This window comes from Castor canadensis, chromosome 14, assembly GCF_047511655.1.
Source record: "Castor canadensis chromosome 14, mCasCan1.hap1v2, whole genome shotgun sequence".
In the NCBI taxonomy this organism is placed as follows: domain Eukaryota; kingdom Metazoa; phylum Chordata; class Mammalia; order Rodentia; family Castoridae; genus Castor; species Castor canadensis.
In genome coordinates this window covers 8,303,013-8,322,678 of record NC_133399.1, presented here as the reverse complement: position 1 = coordinate 8,322,678, position 19,666 = coordinate 8,303,013, and the positions used below count along the sequence as shown (strand labels likewise).

The 19,666-nt window shown below is 41.1% G+C and overlaps 1 protein-coding gene and 1 long non-coding RNA gene across 8 annotated transcripts in view; one reads left to right on the top strand and one right to left on the bottom strand.

The window, feature by feature from the left end:
* LOC141416318 (uncharacterized) overlaps nt 1–7,796 on the top strand; it is a 45,904-nt gene extending 38,108 nt beyond the window's left edge. The window contains exon 2 of the long non-coding RNA XR_012441089.1: nt 7,034–7,796. This is a non-coding gene — a long non-coding RNA (uncharacterized lncRNA). The remainder of the gene's footprint in view (nt 1–7,033) is intronic.
* Nucleotides 1–19,666, bottom strand: part of LOC109689049 (uncharacterized) — a 595,734-nt gene that overhangs the window by 287,235 nt on the left and 288,833 nt on the right. For 2 of the 7 annotated variants that reach the window (XR_012441064.1, XR_012441063.1), the window contains exons 2-3: nt 17,568–17,691; nt 7,524–7,891 (exon numbers count right to left, since the gene is read on the bottom strand). The exons of 3 other annotated variants lie outside the window; for them this stretch is intronic. The gene's annotated coding sequence lies outside the window, so the exon portion shown is untranslated. Of the gene's footprint in view, nt 1–7,523; nt 7,892–17,567; nt 17,695–19,666 lie in introns of those variants that run through there. 2 more of the 7 variants (XR_012441062.1, XR_012441065.1) reach the window with 2 other exon arrangements.

Below are 19,666 nucleotides of genomic sequence, written 5' to 3'. Positions count from 1 at the left end.
TCACTGAATCTTAAAACCTTCAGACACATAAAAGATTTCACAGTGCAGAGAAACCTTATGGCTATCAGCAATGTGGGAAAGCCTTCACTTTGCCCAGTTACCTGCTATAGCACAAAGTCGTTCACATAGGAGACAAATGCTATGTATGTACGGAGTGTGGCAAGGCCTTTACTGCATCCAGTTGCCTTCAGAGACATCAAAGAATTCACAGTGCAGGGAAGCTTCATGTGTGTCAGCAGTGTGGGAAAGCCTTCATTTCCCCTTCCCTTGGAAGGCATGAAATAGTTCACAGAGGAGAAAAACCCTATGTGTGTTAGCAATGTGAAAGCCTTCAGTTCTTACAGCAGCATTGACAAACATGGAAAAGCTCACACTGAAAAGAAAGCCTGGTAATATGCTGAATGGTGCAGAAACTGTCTGGTGAGTACAAGAAACAACTTACGCTGGAGAAAAGATCTGTCTGTGTAAACAATATGGGAAACCTTAATTGACCCCAGTTCCATTTCATGCCATGATGGGTTAAAGGTGGACAGAAATGCTATGGATGTAACTTGGGATCATCCTCAATCATTCCACTTCCTTTTACACACATGGAAGGATCGACTCTGGGGAGAAACCCTAAATATTGGGTGTGAGAAGGGTTCATTCTCACCTGACATTCATAGGACTTATGTTGACAGTAGAAAGCATCTAGGAATGCCTGCAGTCATCTAAGTTGAATTCACAGATACAACAGCACACCATATGGGAAGAAGCCTCTTGAATGGAAGTCTAAGTCTTCACTTGGCCCACATGGAAGAAGAACGCACACTATATCAAAATAATGTGAATGTGAAAGATACTCCAAGTTGTCAGTTTTGTTGGGCTTGGTGCTATGTGCCTGTAGTCCCAGCACTGGGGAGCCTCAAGTGAAAGGATCTCAAATTTGAGTGTACTTTGGGCTACACTGCAACACCCTAAGACAAAGAAAACTTTTCAGTTTTACTAAATAACTTAAACGTCCCATGACTATTCAGTTGTAGTGAAATCCTATGAGCCTAAGTGATTTGAGGAGACGGGAGACAAGGGCACTTGTGTAATTTCTGCAGAATGCTCCAGAAAATACCTTATGTTAGGAAATATGATAAAAGTTATACATGCATTGTTTGTATTAGTGGCTGATTTTTAATATACACATCTTTAGGCTGTGTGTCTCTCATTCTGAATCTTGAAAGGAAACGTGGCATAATTGTGTAAGTACCATTTAGGCAATAGAGTATATGTGTTATAGGTGCTATTTATTTTAGTCACACCAGATAATAAAATTATTTTGTGCTACTAGCCTTGGCATATTCTGGATGTTTTTTACATTTTATGTATCTTTCATCTTTTTGATGGACAAAATGACATTTTGGGGTAGGATGCTGTAGGTCGTACAACTCGTGTAGAAGGCATAGGGCCCTGTGTTCTATCCCCGGCACTGAAAAAACTGTATTTTATATTTGACTTTTTGATTTTTGTTTTTAGTACCGGGCCTTCTCCTTGAGCCACTCCACAGCTCTAATTTTGGGAAGGGTTTTTCAAGATAGAGTCTTGCAAACTTTTTGCCCAGGCTGGTTTCAAACTGCCATCTTCCTCATCTCTGCCTCCTGAGTAGCTAGGATTTCAGGCATGAACCAAAGACACCCAGCTGTATTTTTTCTTTAAACATGTTTTTTGTGTGTGCTTCATACAAATTGTTTGAACTTTGTCACAACGTTCGGACTAACAAATGTTATGTTTTCATTTACTAAGAAGATAGGTGAAAAATTCCACGGTGTCCTGGACCAGATCGTTTATAATTTTGCCAAACTTTTCATTTAGTTCTGAGATTCATATTTATCATGAAGAAAAATTAGGTGTTTTCTTCCTCATGTAAATTTCGTTTTTCATGATTACATTATTAAAACTTTTATAATTGGATCCTAATTTCTGTTTCATGCCTCAGACCAAAAATGAAATCATGCTGTTTTGAGGCACCCCCTCCCAAAAGCCACTACAACTATATCTTATGTCAATCAGAGTATGTGAGAGGGCTGGTGGAGTGGCTCAAGCGGTAGAGCACCTGCCTGGCAAGTGTAAGGCCCCGAGCTCAAACCCCAATGCCACAAAAAAAATTGTGAAAAACAGAGTATGTGAATTATAGCAGAAAATAGGTCCACAGACCATAAATAACTGTTTTATCAGAGAATTCTGAGTAGAATTTGTGGGGGTTGTTGCTATTGGTTTTGTGTGTGTGTGTACCCAGGGCCTTGCACATGCTACAATAATGTAATTCATTGGCTACACACCGAGCCTCATGGCCAGGACTAGTGTTTGCTTTAGGGGAATTGATTGTTACTGACCATCAGATGCCCTGGAAGGAAGAAATTCTGTCTTTGGAAATTATAGTAGTTTTTACCTGCAAGGCAGAGATAATGAAGTGCCAGTGTGTTTTGTCAATTGTAATATATGTGAACAGGATGTCTTTGTTGTTTTTGCTTCATCCATCCCTGTCACTGAGAAGCACTACCTGCCATCAGAGCAGTGGAACACACTTCTCAGCAAGGCTGTAAGTGTGAGGCCAACTCCAGTGTTTGCACTGTTTTTGCCTGTGAAGTGATGTCACAACCATGTGAACACATATGTCAGCGAAGAACATTGTTAAGCTGTGCAGATTAGAGAAGTTTCCTAGGAAGAATCCATCTAGAGCTCCTGTTCTCTTGCCGCCAGCTGCTGGTAGCCTGAACTCTGGCACTAAGGAGCCTCAGAACACCCAAAAGTCTTCCAAGAGTCTGGGGCACAGTCCAGACCCAAACCATCTTGAGCGTGATGGCCACTCCAATAGTCCCACATGTTACTGGCTCCTGTCATCTTGAGTGGGAAAACTTCTAAGTGACACCATCAAACTTTGTGGACCATCCTTATCTCACTTAAAATATATAACTTCATTTAGCTACACAGCTGGTGTTGAAGACTTCCTTTTCAATCTCTGAGCGTAGGAGAGCAGTATGTTTAGGCAAAGTGTCAGAGTACAAACCTAGGAAGGGACTGAGACAAGATCACTGTCGATGCAATCCTTGCTCACTTGAAAAGTAGACCTTTCGTGTAACTTTTGAGTGTCCTCACTCACCAGCTGTGTAGACTACAAATGACAAATAATCCAGGCTCTCTGCTCTCAACAGAGACATGGGGAAAATATAATTTTTGGAATGCTATTGCTGATTCATTTGTGAGAAACACAAGGTGGAGGACAAATGGTCAGTCTTCTTTTCATCCGGTGGAAATGAAGGCAGTAAGAAAAGTCCATGGTGGCAGGTGACACTATAGAAGCTGGCGTATGTGTTCACCTTTTCTATGGAAAGGCACTGTGCTAGTGGTGAGAATGTCCTCACTGATCATTTCTGTGGCCGTATCCAGTGCTTCTTCACCCCTATGTCATCTGCTGCTCCTGTGTAGATGACAACAGTGGGGGCACTGCAGACTGCCTTGCCTGTTGTGGGTTTGCCCATTGTGAGTCTCTAAAGCGATACAGGGTAGATCCAGTGCAGTTATATACTTAGAGATACAGAAATAAAACACATCTACCTTAAGTCTACATAATTCACTGCAGTTGGAAAGCAACTTCTCTGTGCTTTAGCACATCAGTTTTCAATGGCTGAATGCTTTAACACATGTGATGTTCAGACGTGAGGCTCTGGGACTGGAGACTTCTTTTCTTTGGGTGACATGTCTCTGTTGTACTCCTTCATGGTCACTGAAGAATTTTTAGACTACTCCTTTACATATGGACCTTCATTCTGTTGTGTATAGAGTGAGTTGTGCAATGTGTACTGGCTTCTTGTTTGAGGGAGGGTTTTGGTCATGTGTACAACTTTAGCTCAGCGTGGGTGATTCCTGTGGGTGGAGTGACTGCTGAGCAAATCCACTGGGAATTTCCCAGAAACCATCAAAGTAATTCTAGATCCTGAAAGTCCACTTATCTGAGTACAAACAAGGTGAGCAGCAGGCAGAGTTAGCATTTTGAGTACCGTCCTCACTTAGTGGAAAAGGAAGTACATTGTTATCCTCAAGGGGGAATTTCAGTGTCTGTAAGGGTAGCTCAATGCATTGTATTCCAGTGATCCACAAAGTCCACTTTGCTGTCCATGGTGTCAGTTTAATGAGCTGGCATGTCAGCACATGTTACGAAACATAGTAGAAAAGGAACGCCTTTGTGATTTATTATGGAACAGAGGAACTCCACTGTTCATCCATTTCTTCATTATGTTTTCTTCACGCTGTTGACAGAAATTATGGGGTCTCATATGGTAATAACTCAGTTGCTCCTGCCTACCGTTCCCCCCAATTTTTCCTTTCCTCGTACAAGCCCACAGCTGAGGGTGTAGCTCAAGTTTTCAGTCCTCAGTACCATAAAAGAAAGGGAGGAAGAAAGGAAAAGTCAAGGACCACAAACTTTGCCCCAAATCACATCCTCATGTGTCTGGGGCACTGTGGTTTGTGTTTTTATGCAGTTTTACTATTGAGACATCTACTCAGAGTTTGTTTTCTGTTTGTTTGTTTTGTGGTACTGGTGGTTGGTCAGCACAGGGCTTCATGCTTTCATGCTTCTTAGGCAGGTGCTCTACCACTTGAGCCACGTCTCTAGCACTACTAGTCAGTTTTTAGTATCACAGTGGTCACCAGAGAATGGATGTGGAGGCTCCCACATCTTACCAGTTTCCACACAAAACAGCAGTTCCTTGAGCTCCACAAACACTGAAAAGCATCTCAGGGTGTCTCACAACAAAGAGTCTCACAAGGTGAAAGTTTTAGCAAGGATTTATTTTAGCATGGCAGGAAAAGGTATAGAAAGGGGGGGGGTCCAAGAGAAAAAGAAACATTTCTTGCCTTCACGGTCTTATACTGGAGAGCTGGGGGATACACCTGATCAAAGCTCATGGGTCAGGGTGGCTGAGATGGCAGTTGGGTCTGCGTGGCTGAGACCATCCTGGCCACCCAAATCACAGATAATAGGCGTGCTTTAGAACTTCCCTTTGCTAGACATGATTGTTCTCCTCCCATCTAAGGATCCTTGCAGCTTGTTAACATCTCAAAGAGGAAAGCAGAAGCAGGCAGCTCCTCTTTGTCCCCCAGTTTCTGTAACTTGCTTGGAAAGGGAGATTGGAGGGGGCCAGCTGCTCTGGCTCTCCTTGTTCCAGTGTCAGAGTCTGACCCTTTAAATATTGATTAAAATATAATGTATCTGTGTCCTCATTTATCCATGTTCCTCATTCACCCCAAACGACTTTGGTCCCTTTTAATCTAAAAAGGGGTGCAGAGGAGTGACAGTCCAAATCTTCTATAGCTACTTCTGGCTGAGTTTGGGTGCTGGAACTACCTAGAAGGAAACCAAAATGTCATTTTTCTATTCTAAGTTTAGGAGATGACCAGGAAATGTAGTTGGCAGAAAATTTAGTGTAAGGGCTGTCAGGATCAAGACCAGGAGACATCAAGTTATTCTTTTACTAAAAGAGAAATTAGTGAAAAACATGCTTTTGTAAGTATGGCCATTTTCACAATGTTGGTTCTACCAATCCATGAGCATGGAAGGTCTTTTCCATCTTCTGATGTCTTCTTTGATTTCTCTCTTCAGTGGCTTATAGTTTTCATTAAAAACATCTTTGGTTTCTTATTCAAGCACCTTATTCTGAGGTACTTGATTGTTTTTGAGGCTATTGTAAATGGAATTGTTTCCCTGATTTCTTTCTCAGTCTGTGCATTGTTGGAATATAGAAAAGCTACTGATTTCTGTATGTTAATACTTTGCCAAAAGTTTATGATTTCTAGTAGGCTTTTCTTTTTGGTAGAGTTTTTGGGGTCTCTTAGGTATCAGATCATGTCATCTGCAAATACGGATAGTTTGAACTCTTCCTTCCGAATTTGAGTCCCTTTTATTTCTTGCTCTTGTCTTATTGCACTGGCTAGGAATTCCAATCCTATATTGAATAGCAGTGGAGAAAGCAGATAGTCCTGTCTCATTCCTGACTTTAATGGGAACGGTTTCAGTTGTTCTCCATTTAGTTTGATGTTAGCTCTAGGTTTGTCATATATAGCCTTTATGTTGAGGACTGTTCCTTCTATTCCTAGTTTCTTCAGAGCCTTTACTATGAAAGGGTGTTGGATTTTGTCAAAGACTTTTTCTGCATCCGTTGAGGGGATTGTGTGGTTTTTGTCCTTGCCTCTGTTTAGGTACAGTCTTACATTTATAGATTTACGTATGTCGACCCATCCTTGCATCCTTGGAATGAAACCAACTAGGTCATGGTGTATGATCTTTTTGACATGTTTTTGAATTCTGTTTGCCAATATTTTGTTGAGAATCATTGCATCTATATTCACTAATAATATTGATATATAATTCTCTTTTCTGGTTATGTTTTTATTGGGTTTCAGAATGAGTGTGATGCTGGCTTCATATAATGAGTTTGGTAGCGTTCCTTCCCTTTCTATTTCCTGGAAAAGCTTAAGGAGTGCTGATGTTAGACTTCTTTACCTGTTTGGTAAAATATGGCTATGAATTCACCAAGTCCTGGGCTGTCCTTTGTAGGGAGACTCTTTTTTACTCTTTCAATTTAATTGCATGTAATAGGACTATTTAGGTAAGTATCTTTTTGGTTCAATTTTTATTGGTTGCATAGGTCTAGGAATTTATCCATTTCATCTAGATTTTCCAGTTTACATGAAAATAAGTTTTCAAAGTACTCTCTATTTTATGGGTTTGCTTAGTCGTAGTGGTTATGTCCCCTTTTTCATCTCTGGTTTTATTAATTTGGGTCTTCTTCCTACTATGCTATGTCATATTGGCTAAAGGGTTTATCAATTGTGTTAATACAGTCAAAGAACCAACTTTTTGTTTCATTGTACAGTTTGTTTGGTTTCAATTTCATTAATCTTGGCCCTGCTCTTTCTCTCCATCTGCTGGTTTGGGGTTTGGTTTGTTCCAGTTTTTCTAGGAGATTAAGATGCATCATTAAATTGTTTATTTGCTCCACAGCTAACAGAAGGCGTGAGCCAGCAGGCTCTAGCCCCACAGAACTGAGCTCCCTGAAGCCCATGCAGGAGATGGGGCCATGGAACGATGGCTGCACATGGGCTTTGTTCTCCTATTCTGGCAGCAGTGCCCCAGGACTAAGATTCCAGAAGCCCATATGGGAAAGCAGGACCCAAAACTCCCACAGCCTGCTGGCTTGGTTCTCCATGTGGGCAGCAGTCCCACAAAACTGTACTCGCTGATGCCCATATAGGAAATCAGGGCCTGGAACACCTGTTACCTGCAGACTTTGGTCTCCTAAGCCAGCAGCAGCTGCTGTGGCCTCTGGAAGCCCAATCCCCAACAAAAGTAGACCCCTGGGCCTCTTGAGTGATGCGATTACAGGTGAGCACTACCATGCCCGTCTTCACGCTTTTTAAATCAAGAGTGATAATGAGAAATACATTAGTCTGAATAGCCATGTTATAAACAAACTATTGAGAAAGGCAACACATTTAAAACTTCTAGAATATTTTATTCAGGTGTGGGTTTTCTGGGAGCATTCTAGCAAATTACTTTGCATCAAACTTGTGACATTACTAACATTTGTAGGATTCTAGTGCATGAGGAATTTTCACAGGACTCTGAAACTATGTTAACACTGACTACTTCCGTGACTTTTCCACACTCACAGCTTTGGGTGCAGGGTGCATCTTATGTATGTGCCATCAGGAGAGTTTCGTACATCTGCAATCAAGGCTTCCGGGTGAGCAGCCTTGAAGACCTCCTGGGAAGGAAGATGCTCTGAAGGCGGAGAAGCCTGGCCAGACACGACCTGCTGACCAAGACATGTGCTGAGAAATCCCGATTCCAAGATGGTGACTAGAGGGAGGAAGCAGAAAGCGTGATTCCTAAAGTAAAATCGTGGAGAGATGCTGGAGATACACCTTGCAGGAAAAACCACCACAAAGAGGCAAAACCCCAACTCCTCGACACCCCCAGCCCGCGCATAACATCCCCACTCCATGGTAAACGGAGAAACCAGGAGGGCTCCTGCACCGCCAGATGCCACCTCCTACCAGCTCAAGAGAAGCAGACCACCAGGTGAGCTAAGTGGCACATGGTACTCCCACAGACAACCCCGGGTCAGATCAGCATAGCCCCCTGGACAGACTGACCCCCACCCAGGGAAAAAAGAAAAAAACCAAACGGAATAAACAACAACAACAAAAAGACACGTAGCAAAAAGGGCGGGGTGCTCTGAGCGCCAAAGGCGGGGAGGGGCAATCCCTCACAGAACTGTAAATAAACAAGTCGGCCAGAGAAGGCAGGAGCAGCGGCACCCACCCAGCAACCTTGGAGCAGGAAAGCTTGTAAAAGTGGCTGTGTGAGGAAAGCCCCACTGGACAGGGGGGAAGGGACACTTCCCAGGTGAACTGTAAATAAACACGCTGGCCGGAGAAGGCGAGCAGAGCACCACCTCCCCTAGAGGGCTTGGAGAGGGGAAAACTCGTAACACTGGCAGTTGGGCCCAGGAGAACTCTGAGTAAACAAAGCCTGTGAGGCTAGGTGAGTGTTCAGCTCACTCCTGAGATCTGCATAAATAAAGCCTCCAGCAACAGCAGGCTGACAGCAGTGGGCAGGCAAGCCACAGCCTCAGATAGCCATTCACAGACCTGTCTCCGGACCCTTTGTTTTCCTTTTTTCCTTTTCTCTTCCTCAGATGAAACAACTGAACTACAACCTCATGCTGAAAGTCTTACTGAAATTGCACTGCATTTGAACTTGGGATATTTTGTTGTGTTTTTGTTTGTTTCTTTTGGTTTTGGGGGTTTTTTTCCCCTTTGATGAGACAACGACAGAACTACTTATGAGACTCCATCTCCAGGATTGCAGGCTGAGGGACCAACACCAAAATTATTAAGACTGAAACTTTATTGCATTTGAACTTGGAGATTTTTGTTTTAATGCTCTCCCTGTCTAAGGCCTGTTTGCCTTACTGTTAATTAGTACACTATCTCTCCCTGTTTATTTCTTTGACACTGGTCTTTTTTTTATTGTATGTTTTGTTTTTACTTGTTTGTTTGTTTGCTTTTCCCTTTTTCTTTACCTCATTTGCTTTCCCTCTCCTCTCACCCTTCCATTCTAGATATCACCATTGTTACTATTACAACCTAGAAAATACTTAATTGCGCACAGTACAGGGACAGTAACAATACCAAGGGCAATGATGGGAAGACTGAAAAAACAGGGAAACCAGTTCCCCCCCCCAGCAATAAATTAGTACAGGAACCAGAGGGAAATGAAGAAATCAGATACTCAGATCCAGACTCCAACAAAACGAAGATAAACTATGCCAAAGAACCCAATGAAGCCCACAAGAATAATCTGAAAGAAGAAATCCTGCAAGAATTCATGAGAATTTTATAGAGATGATACTGGATATGGTCAACCAAAATGTACAGGAGACACTCAAGAAATTCCAAGACAACAAAACTAGAGAATTTGAGAAAGCACAAGAACAAACAAAAGAAACTATACAGCACTGTATAAACACCACAGTGAAACAAAGAACACGATTAATAAAGAGATAAACGAACTCAGACTGATAATAGCCAACATTAAAGAGGAAGTGACTCGGGATATGGAAAACCTCAGAAAAAAAGAACAAAACAGAAATGCAAAACAAAATGGAAGGACAATCCAGCAGAATACAATAAGGAGAACAAAGAATCTCAGAACTCGAAGATGAAATGGTAATTAAAGGAAAAACCAAAGAACTATTAGTTAAACAACTCAAGACCTGTGAAAAGAAAATGCAAGAACTCACCAACTCCATCAAAAGACCAAACCTGAGAATCATGGGCATTGAAGAAGGAGAAGAGGTGCAAGCAAAGGGAATGCATAATATATTCAACAAAATAATAACAGAACATTTCCCAAATCTAGAGAAATCTATGCCCATACTGTGCAAGAGGATTCCAGAATACCAAACAGACCTGACCAAAACAGAACTACCCCACAGCATATTATCATTAAAACAAGTACAGAGACTCGAGAAACAATATTGAAGGCAGTAAGAGAGAAAAAAAAATAACACACAAAGGTAAACCCATAAAAATAACAGCAGACTTCTCAACAGAAATATTAAAAGCAAGAAGAGCTTGGGGTGAGGTCTTCTGGACACTGAATGAAAATAACTTCAACCCCAGGATACTCTACCCAGCAAAACTATCATTCAAAATACACGGAGCAATAAAAGCCTTCCATGATAAGCAGAAACTAAAACAATATGTGACCACAAAGCCACCACTTCAAAAGATTCTGCAAGGGACTCTGCACACAGAAGATGAAACCCAACATAACCATGCAAGGGCAGGCAGTACCGAACTACAGGAAAAGAAAAAGCAAGAAAGTAGAGAGTAACCTCAACTTAGGTACACACAATCAAACCTTCAAACAACTAAGACAGCTAAATGACAGAAATCACCACATACCTATCAGTACTAACACTTAATGTTAATGGACTTAATTCCCCCATCAAAAGGCACTGTTTGACGAACTGGATTAAAAAAGAAGACCCCACAATTTGTTGCTTACAGGAGACCCATCTCACTGATAGAAATAAGCATAGGCTTAGGATGAAAGGCTGGAAGAAGATTTACCAAGCCAATGGCCCACGAAAACAGGCAGGAGTAGCAATACTTACCTCTGACAAAGTAGACTTCAAACCGACATTGATGAAATGAGATAAAGAAGGACATTCCATACTAATAAAAGGGGAAACAGAGCAAAAGGAAATAACAATTATCAACCTATATGTGCCCAAGTCAACACAACCAATTTCATCAAACATACCCTGAAGGACCTAAAAGCACATATTAATTCCAACACAGTGGTCGTGGGAGACTTTAACACCTCATTATCATCAATAGCTAGGTCATCCAAACAAAAAATCCATAAAGAAATCCTAGTTCTAAAATATACCATAGATCAAATGGACCTAGTTGATGTCTACAGAACATTCCATTCAACCTCTACACAATATACATTCTTCTCAGCAGCCCATGGAACCTTCTCCAAAACAGATCATATCCTAGGGCAAAAAGCAAGCCTCAGCAAATATAAGAAAACAGAAATTATACCATGCATTCTATCCGATCACAATGCAGTAAAACTAGACCTCAACAACAAAAATAAATCAAAACAACATGCAAACGGCTGGAAATTGAATAACTCGTTGCTCAATGAACAATGGGTCATTGATGAGATAAAAGAGGAAATTCAAAATTCTTGGAATTCAATGAAAATGAAAACACAACCTACCGGAACCTATGGGACACAGCAAAGGCAGTCCTGAGAAGAAAGTTTATAGCCATGTGTGCATATATTAAAAACCCTGAAAGATCTCAAATCAATGACCTAATGATATATCTCAAACTCCTAGAAAAACAAGAATAAGCAAATCCCAAAACAAATAAAAGGAGAGAAATAATAAAAATACGAGCTGAAATCAATGAAATAGAAACCAATAAATAAATAAATAAATAAACCATACAAAGAATTAATGAAACAAAAAGCTGGTTCTCTGAAAAAATAAACAAGATTGACAGACCCCTGGCAAACCTGACTAAAATGAGGAGAGAAAAAAACCCAAATTAGTAAAATCAGGAATGCAAAAGGGGACAGAACAACAAACACCATGGAAGTCCAGGAAATCATCAGAGACAACTTTGAGAACCTATATTCAAATAAATTTGAAAATCTTAAAGAAATGGACAGATTTCTAGATACTTATGATCATCCAAAACTGAACCAAGAGGATATTAATCACCTGAATAGATCTATAACACAAAATGAAATTCAAGCAGCAATCAAGAGTCTCCCCAAAAAGAAAAGTCCAGGACCTGATGGATTCTCTGCTGAATTCTATCAGACTTTAAAGAAGAACTGATGCCAACCCGCCTTAAACTGTTCCACGAAATAGAAAGGGAAGGAAAACTGCCAAACACATTTTATGAAGCCAGTATTACACTTATCCCAAAACCAGGCACAGACACCTATAAAAAAGGAGAACTATAGGCCAATCTCCTTAATGAACATTGATGCAAAAATCCTCAACAAAATAATGGCAAACCGAATCCAACAACACATCAAAAAGATTATTCACCACGACCAAGTAGGCTTCATCCCAGGAATGCAGGGGTGGTTCAACATAAAAAAATCAATAAACGCAATAAACCACATTAACAGAAGCAAAGACAAAAACCACTTGATCATCTCAATAGATGCAGAGAAAGCCTTTGATAAGATCCAACACCATTTCATGATAAAAGCTCTAAGAAAACTAGGAATAGAAGGAAAGTTCCTCAACATTATAAAAGCTATATATGACAAACCTACAGCCAGCATTATACTTAACGGAGAAAAACTGAAACCATTCCCTCTAAAATCAGGAACTAGTCAAGGATGCCCACTATCTCCACTCCTATTCAACATAGTACTGGAATTCCTAGCCAGAGCAATTATGCAAGAAGAAGGAATAAAAGGAATACAAATAGGTAAAGAAACTGTCAAAATATCCCTACATGCAGATGATACGATGATATACCTTAAAGACCCAAAAAAGTCTACTCAAAAGCTCCTAGACACCATCAATAGCTATAGCAAGGTAGCAGGATATAAAATCAACATAGAAAAATCAGCATTTCTATACACTAATAATGAACAAACTGAAAAAGAATACATGAAAACAATTCCATTTACAATAGCCTCAAAAAAATCAAATACCTAGGTGTAAACTTAACAAAGGATGTGAAAGACCTCTACAAGGAGAACTATACACTTCTGAACAAAGAGACAGAGGAAGACTATAGAAAGTGGAGAGATCTCCCATGCTCATAGATTGGTAGAATCAACATAGTAAAAATGTCTATACTCCCAAAAGTAATCTACATGTTTCATGCAATTCCCATCAAAATTCCAATGACATTCATTAAAGAGATTGAAAAATCTACCATGAAATTTATATGGAAACACAAGAGGCCACGAATAGCCAAGGTAATACTCAGTCAAAAGAACAATGCAGGAGGTATCACAATACCTGACTTCAAACTATATTACAAAGCAATAACAATAAAAACAGCATGGTACTGGCACAAAAACAGACATGAAGACCAGTGGAACAGAACAGAGGACCCGCATATGAACCGACACATTACACCCACCTCATTTTGACTTATCTTTGACAAAGGTGCTAAAAATAGATGATGGAGAAAAGACAGCCTCTTCAACAAAAACTGCTGGGAAAACTGGTTAGCAGGCTGCAAAAAAACTGAAACTAGATCCATGTATATCACCCTATACCAATATTGACTCAAAAGGGAACGAGGATCTTAATATCGGACCCCAAACTCTAACGTTCGTACAGGAAAGGGTAGGAAATACCTTGGAATTAATAGGTATCGGCAAGAATTTTCTCAATGGAACCCCAGCAGCTTAACAACTAAGAGATAGCATAGATAAATGGGACTTCATAAAACTAAAAAGCTTCTGCTCAACAAAAGACATGATCTGTAAAACTGAAGAGACCACCCACAGAGTGGGAGAAAATATTTGCCAGCTACACATCAGACAAAGGACTGATAAGCAGAATATACAGGGAACTCAAAAAACTAAATTCTCCCAAAATTAATGAACCAATGAAGAAATGGGCAAGTGAAAAGTGAACTAAACAGAACTTTCTCAACAGAAGAAATTCAAATGGCCAAAAAACACATGAAAAATGCTCACCATCGCTAGCAATAAAGGAAATGCAAATTAAAACCACACCAAGGTTCCACCTCACAAGGTAGAACAGTCATCATTAGCAACACCACCATCAGCAGGTGTTGGCGAGGATGCGGGGGAAAAAGGAACCCTCTTACACTGTTGGTGGGAATGTAAACTAGTACAACCACTCTGGAAAAAAATTTGGAGGCTTCTTAAAAATCTAAACATTGATCTACCATGTGATCCAGCAATACCACTCTTGGGGATATACCCAAAAGACTGTGACACAGGTTACTCCAGAGGCACCTGCATACCCATGTTTACTGCAGCACTATTCACAATAGCCAAGTTATGGAAACAGCCAAGATGCCCCACTACTGACGAATGGATTAAGAAAATGTGGTATCTATACACAATGGAGTTTTATGCAGCCATGAAGAAGAACGAAATGTTATCATTCGCAGGTAAATGGATAGAACTGGAGAATATCATTCTGAGTGAGGTTAGCCTGGCCCAAAAGATCAAAAATCGTATGTTCTCTCTCGTATGTGGACATTAGATCAAGGGCAAACACAACAATGGGACTGGACTTTGATCACATGACAAAGCCAGAGCACACAAGGAAGGTATGAGGATAGGTAAAACACCCAAAAAACTAGATAGCGTTTGTTGCCCTCAATGCAGAGAAACTAAAGCAGATACTTAAAGCAACTGAGGCCAATAGGAGAAGGGAACCAGGAACTAGAGAAAAGGTTAGATCAAGAAGAATTAACCTAGAAGGTAACACACATGCACAGGAAATCAATGCGAGTCAACTCCCTGTAGAGCTATCCTTATCTCAACTAGCAAAAACCCTTGGTCCTTCCTATTATTGCTTATACTCTCTCTTCAACAAAAGTAGGGATAAGGGCAAAATAGTTTCTGCCTGGTAGCGAGAGGTTGGGGGAACAAGGGAGGGAACGGGGGATGGGGTAAGGGAGGGGGCTGGGGGAAAGGGGGAGAAATGACCCAAACATTGTATGCATATAGGAATATAATTTTTAAAAATTGGTTTTTAAAAAAAGGCTTCCTGACATAGTATGTCCTGTGTAGCTGGGATGTGAAAGAAGATGCGTGCAGGCATCCCCACACATTACATGATGTGAGTCCCGTTACAGTGCATTCTCATGATTGCTAGTAAGGTCCTGATAGTTAACTGCTCCATATACAAAAGTTAGGCATTCTCCCCAGTGTGAATAACTACATGTTTCCTACAGCAAGTGGAAGAAATGAAGGTTCTAGCACGTGTTACATACATAGGGTTTGTCTCCAGTGTGAGCTCAGACATGTCAAAAGGTTTTTGGATCAATGAAGGGATTCCCGCATTGCTTGTTACCTATGCTTTCTCTGTAGTGAGAGTTCGTTCATGCATTTGTAGGTAATCTAATGAACTGATGATTCTTCCACATTGCTTGCATTCACAGGGTTTGTCAAGTGTGAATCGATTTTTGATATGGAAGTGTACTGATACACAAAGGCTTTCCCACACTATGCACTCATAGGGTTCTGTCCAGTATGAATTCTCTAATGTACTTGGACAGGCTTTCCCACATTGCCTACATTCCTGGGGTTTCTGTCCAGTGTGAATCTTTTATGGTATCAGCATAAACTGTGATGCACAAAGGCTTTTCCACATCCCTTGCATTCACAGGGTTTCTCTCCTGTGTGACTTCGTTCGTGTCTGTGAAGGGCACCAGCCCAACTAAAGGCCTTACTGCATCTCTTACACTTGAAAGGTCCTCCTCCAGGGTGTGTTACCATGTCTATGAAAGTCAGTGAGATCTATGAAGTGTTTCCCACGTTGCTTACACATGCACGCTTTTTCACTAGGATGAAGATCTGTGTGTATCTGAGCATAGCTAGGTCTACTGAAAGCTTCTCCACATTGTTTACAATTGGAGTTTCTCAGCACTGTGAGTCCTTACATGCTCAGAGAGGCTTTCCCGCACTCCTTACACTCGTAAGGATTCTCTATCTATTCCTCACTCTCTGATGATTCGTGTCCAGTCTGAACTGTGACAACCACATATGAAGATGGACCACCGAGGACTTCTCTCCACACAGGGCTTTCCAGTTTTACTGCAGGAGTTTTCCTGTTCCCTGTAGAATCTGTTCAACTCATGGGACTAGAAGAATTGTGTATTTTGAAAAAGATTTGCATGTCTAAAATATTGCAACGACACCCAAAACAGAAAATTACATTCTTTTTGGCAGTACTGGGGTGCCGAACGCAGGGATTTGTGCTTGCTAGGAAGGCGCTCTACCACGAGAGCCACAAAGCCACCTGTTTCGGCACTGGTTATTTTTTAGAGGTTGTATGGGGTAATACTGGAGTTTGAAATCAGGTCTCTGAACTTTCAAGAAAGTTGTTCCACTGGAGTTGATTATTTTTGAAATACTCTTCTCGTTTCTTTTTTTTTTTTTTCTTGTTTTGCAGCACTGGAGCTTGAACTCGGTCTACACATTGAGCCACTCTATCAGCCCCTTTTTTGTGATGGGTTTTTAAAGATAGGGTCTCATGAACGATTTGCCTGGGCTGGCTTCAAACTGCGATCCTACTGATCTCTGCCTCCTGAGTAGCTGGGATTACAGGCATGAGCTGCAGGCACACAGCTGAGATACTGTCTATCTTTATGCCCACCAGCCTGGACTGCAACACTCCTCTATGTGATTCCCACGGATGCATATGTGAGCCACTTGTGGAGCCTCGGGTTGAGAGGTGGGGGTCACACAAATTTTGTCCAGGCTGACCTCAGAAAGCACTCCTCCTATCTTTAGCTCCCAGATAGTAAGATTACAGGCTTGAGCCCTGGTGCCCAGCTGCAAAATTCACTTTTGTATTGTACATAGTTTATATGCAAACTGTGAAGTAAAGTCAAACCTCCACAATTTTGTGAATGTAACAAAATTTGTGTACACTGAACCAACAGCTTGTTGCATGTTGCCACTGTTCACTAGTTGAACAGTTTAGGCTTTGTATCTTTCTATAGTTCATGTTTAACCTGTATGTAGTGCGAAAGGAAATTTTCTGAGATTAAGTCAATTTGAAGGTGGATTTTTTAATCATTGGTTCCCTTTTAAAATTTCTTGGCATTACTACAGTATACTACAGGCACACTGCTTAATTTGTTGAGTGGAAAAAACCTTAGCTTTCTCCTGCAGCTTTGATAATCACCGCCAATGCTTTTGTCTTTCTCTTTTTTCCCTAAAATGGTGACAGAAAAAAGATCACTACTAAAGATCTATCAGATTTTAGGCAGTTTACCATTATATAATGAGGCCATGCTTCTGGGTACACTCACCAAATTTTCTTTCTTATTCATTTTTGGGTGTTTTTCTTTATCTTTTTTTCCTGGTGCAATGGTCGTTAAACTCGGGGATTTGGGCATGGTAGATGGGAGCTCTACTACTTGATTCACTCTGTCAGCACTTTTTGTTCGTTGTTTTTGACTATGTGTGACGGGATGGTGATCCTTCTATTTATGCTTCCCCTCATACCTAGGATGTCAGGAGCTCACCGGGGTATCCATTCAGTGGTAGATATGGGGTCTGGAAAACTTCTTGCTGAGGGCAATCTCAAACTGCAATCCTCCTGATCTCTACCTCCCAAGTAGCTAGGAGTACAGGCTTGGGACATCACGCATAACCAAATTTTCCCTTTTCTACTTTCCAAACCATGGAGCAGCACAGATGTCCACAAACCACTGGTTCTTTCATGGACTCATTAAAGGAACTCTGTCACCCTTACCTAGAGCACCCAGGTTCCTCAAGGTTTCCCGCATCACATCTCTGTAGAGATTCTTCCGTGAAGGATCCAGCAAGGCCTGCTCCTCCACGGTGAAGTTCGCAGCTACATCCTCAAAGGTCACCAACTGCTAAAATATCCCACAAATTTCCAGGAGGAAGAATGAGTCACAGCACTAGAAATCTATATTGAATTCATAAGCAGTTTACGTAATGTGCTTTTCCTTAAAGGTTCACTCCATGTCTGCTCACCACACTCTCACCCTTCATCCAAACTCACACCGTGTCTCACAGCAATTCTGATACTACATTAGAACTGTGTGGTGAAGCAACAGCACAGCAGGATCACCCCAACCTCTGTGCACTGGTCTGCAGCACCTCTCATGACAAGGTCCTACTTTGAGCAGAGAGCATTAACAGCAGCCATCCTGAGAGGAATTCTCATGAATGCCTGAGGACAACGCTCAACCCTTGCCAGTACATATATTGTATCTACATAGGAGTGGACGTCACCGTCCTGACAAGAGGGCTCAGTGTTTCAAAGTTTCTGTGAGTAATGTGCTTCTTGTTTAACTCTCAAAGGCTTGCAGGTTTCTGACATGTTCAATAGAGAGAGCCCAACTGATCGACTCAAAATACACACTGGACAATGATCTTCTAATGAGCTTGTCTGATAATATTTAACACAGCTTTTTCACAGTGGGGTTTGACTCAGGTCTCATGCTTGCTAGGCAGGTGCTGTACCACTTGAGTCATTCCACCAACGCTTTTTCTTGTGTTGGGTATTTTGGAGCTAGGGTCTCACACACTATTTTCCCAGGCTGGCTACAAATCACAGTTCTCTTGATGTCTCCCTCCTGAGTGATTACAGGCATGAGCCACTACCACTTGGCTTTACATACACATTTTGTCACAACTGTGTTTTCATTTTTATACTTATTCTTGTTATTTTGTCACAACTTTTACTTATAAATAAGTGGATTTGAAATTAAAAGACCACCACCATTTATATGGCCCAAACATAAGAAGATAAGGAGGAAAGGGAGTTATGTTTCATATAAGATGTAAAACCACCTATGAAACATGCACAATGACAGAGGTAACCAATACAAGGAAGACACAGCATATAGAAATGCTGTTTAATAAGACAAAAATAAATCATTGCAAGTGTGGGCAACTCACTTGATAAACAGACTTGTGAATGGTAAGATGATAAATACATACACTTTCATACTTTCCATACAAATTTTGATTTTACCCATTACCCACACAAGAGCTTTTTCCCATTCTGTAATAAAAATCTGTTATGCATTAGCATCATCAAGCATGTACACAGAGAGAGAAAGAGAGAGAGAGAGAGAGAGAGAGAGAGAGAGAGAGAGAGAGAGAGATAGTTGAAGCAACAAAACAAAACTACCTGGTGAAATGAGGGAGTGACCCATGTGAGCACAGCATGACACACCATATGTGCAAGAAAGAAATACAGCACACCAAACCCTTTCTGCAGAACCTAACGCTACACGTATGGTAGTAGTAAGTCTCAAAACTCAAGAGGGAAACCAAGTAAAACTCCGTGACAGACACAGGGTAAAAGAATAAACCATGTTCCATAACCCATCCTTGGTCACCTCTGGGTGCACAGCAGGAAGAGAGAACACAACCCACCAGGTCACTGTGGCCTACATATTCATCTGCATGTGACCCCACTGTGTTTATATTTTCATTTAAATGGACTATGAAAGAATTTGTTTCCAATGTTCTCTGTGCTTCCAAGGACCTCTTCATTCGATTCAATGAGATTCCAACCAAGAAATTCTCCATCTTACACCCAAGTTATCCAGAAAATTATTATTGCTTTTGTAAACAAGGTCTTTGATGTGTCCCCCGGGCTGTCCTGCAAATTGAAATCATCTTGTCTCAACCTCTCTAGTGCTGGGACTACAGGTGTGCACCACCATGCCAGGTAGCCTTCCCAATGGCCCTAGACACCTTAGGGCCATTGGGCAGGGAAGAAGGGGAATGCACAGTGTCAGCCTGCAACATATTGGCTGGCGATGACAAACATCCCCTAAGTGGAGCAGCAGTGCACAGAGACACAACCAG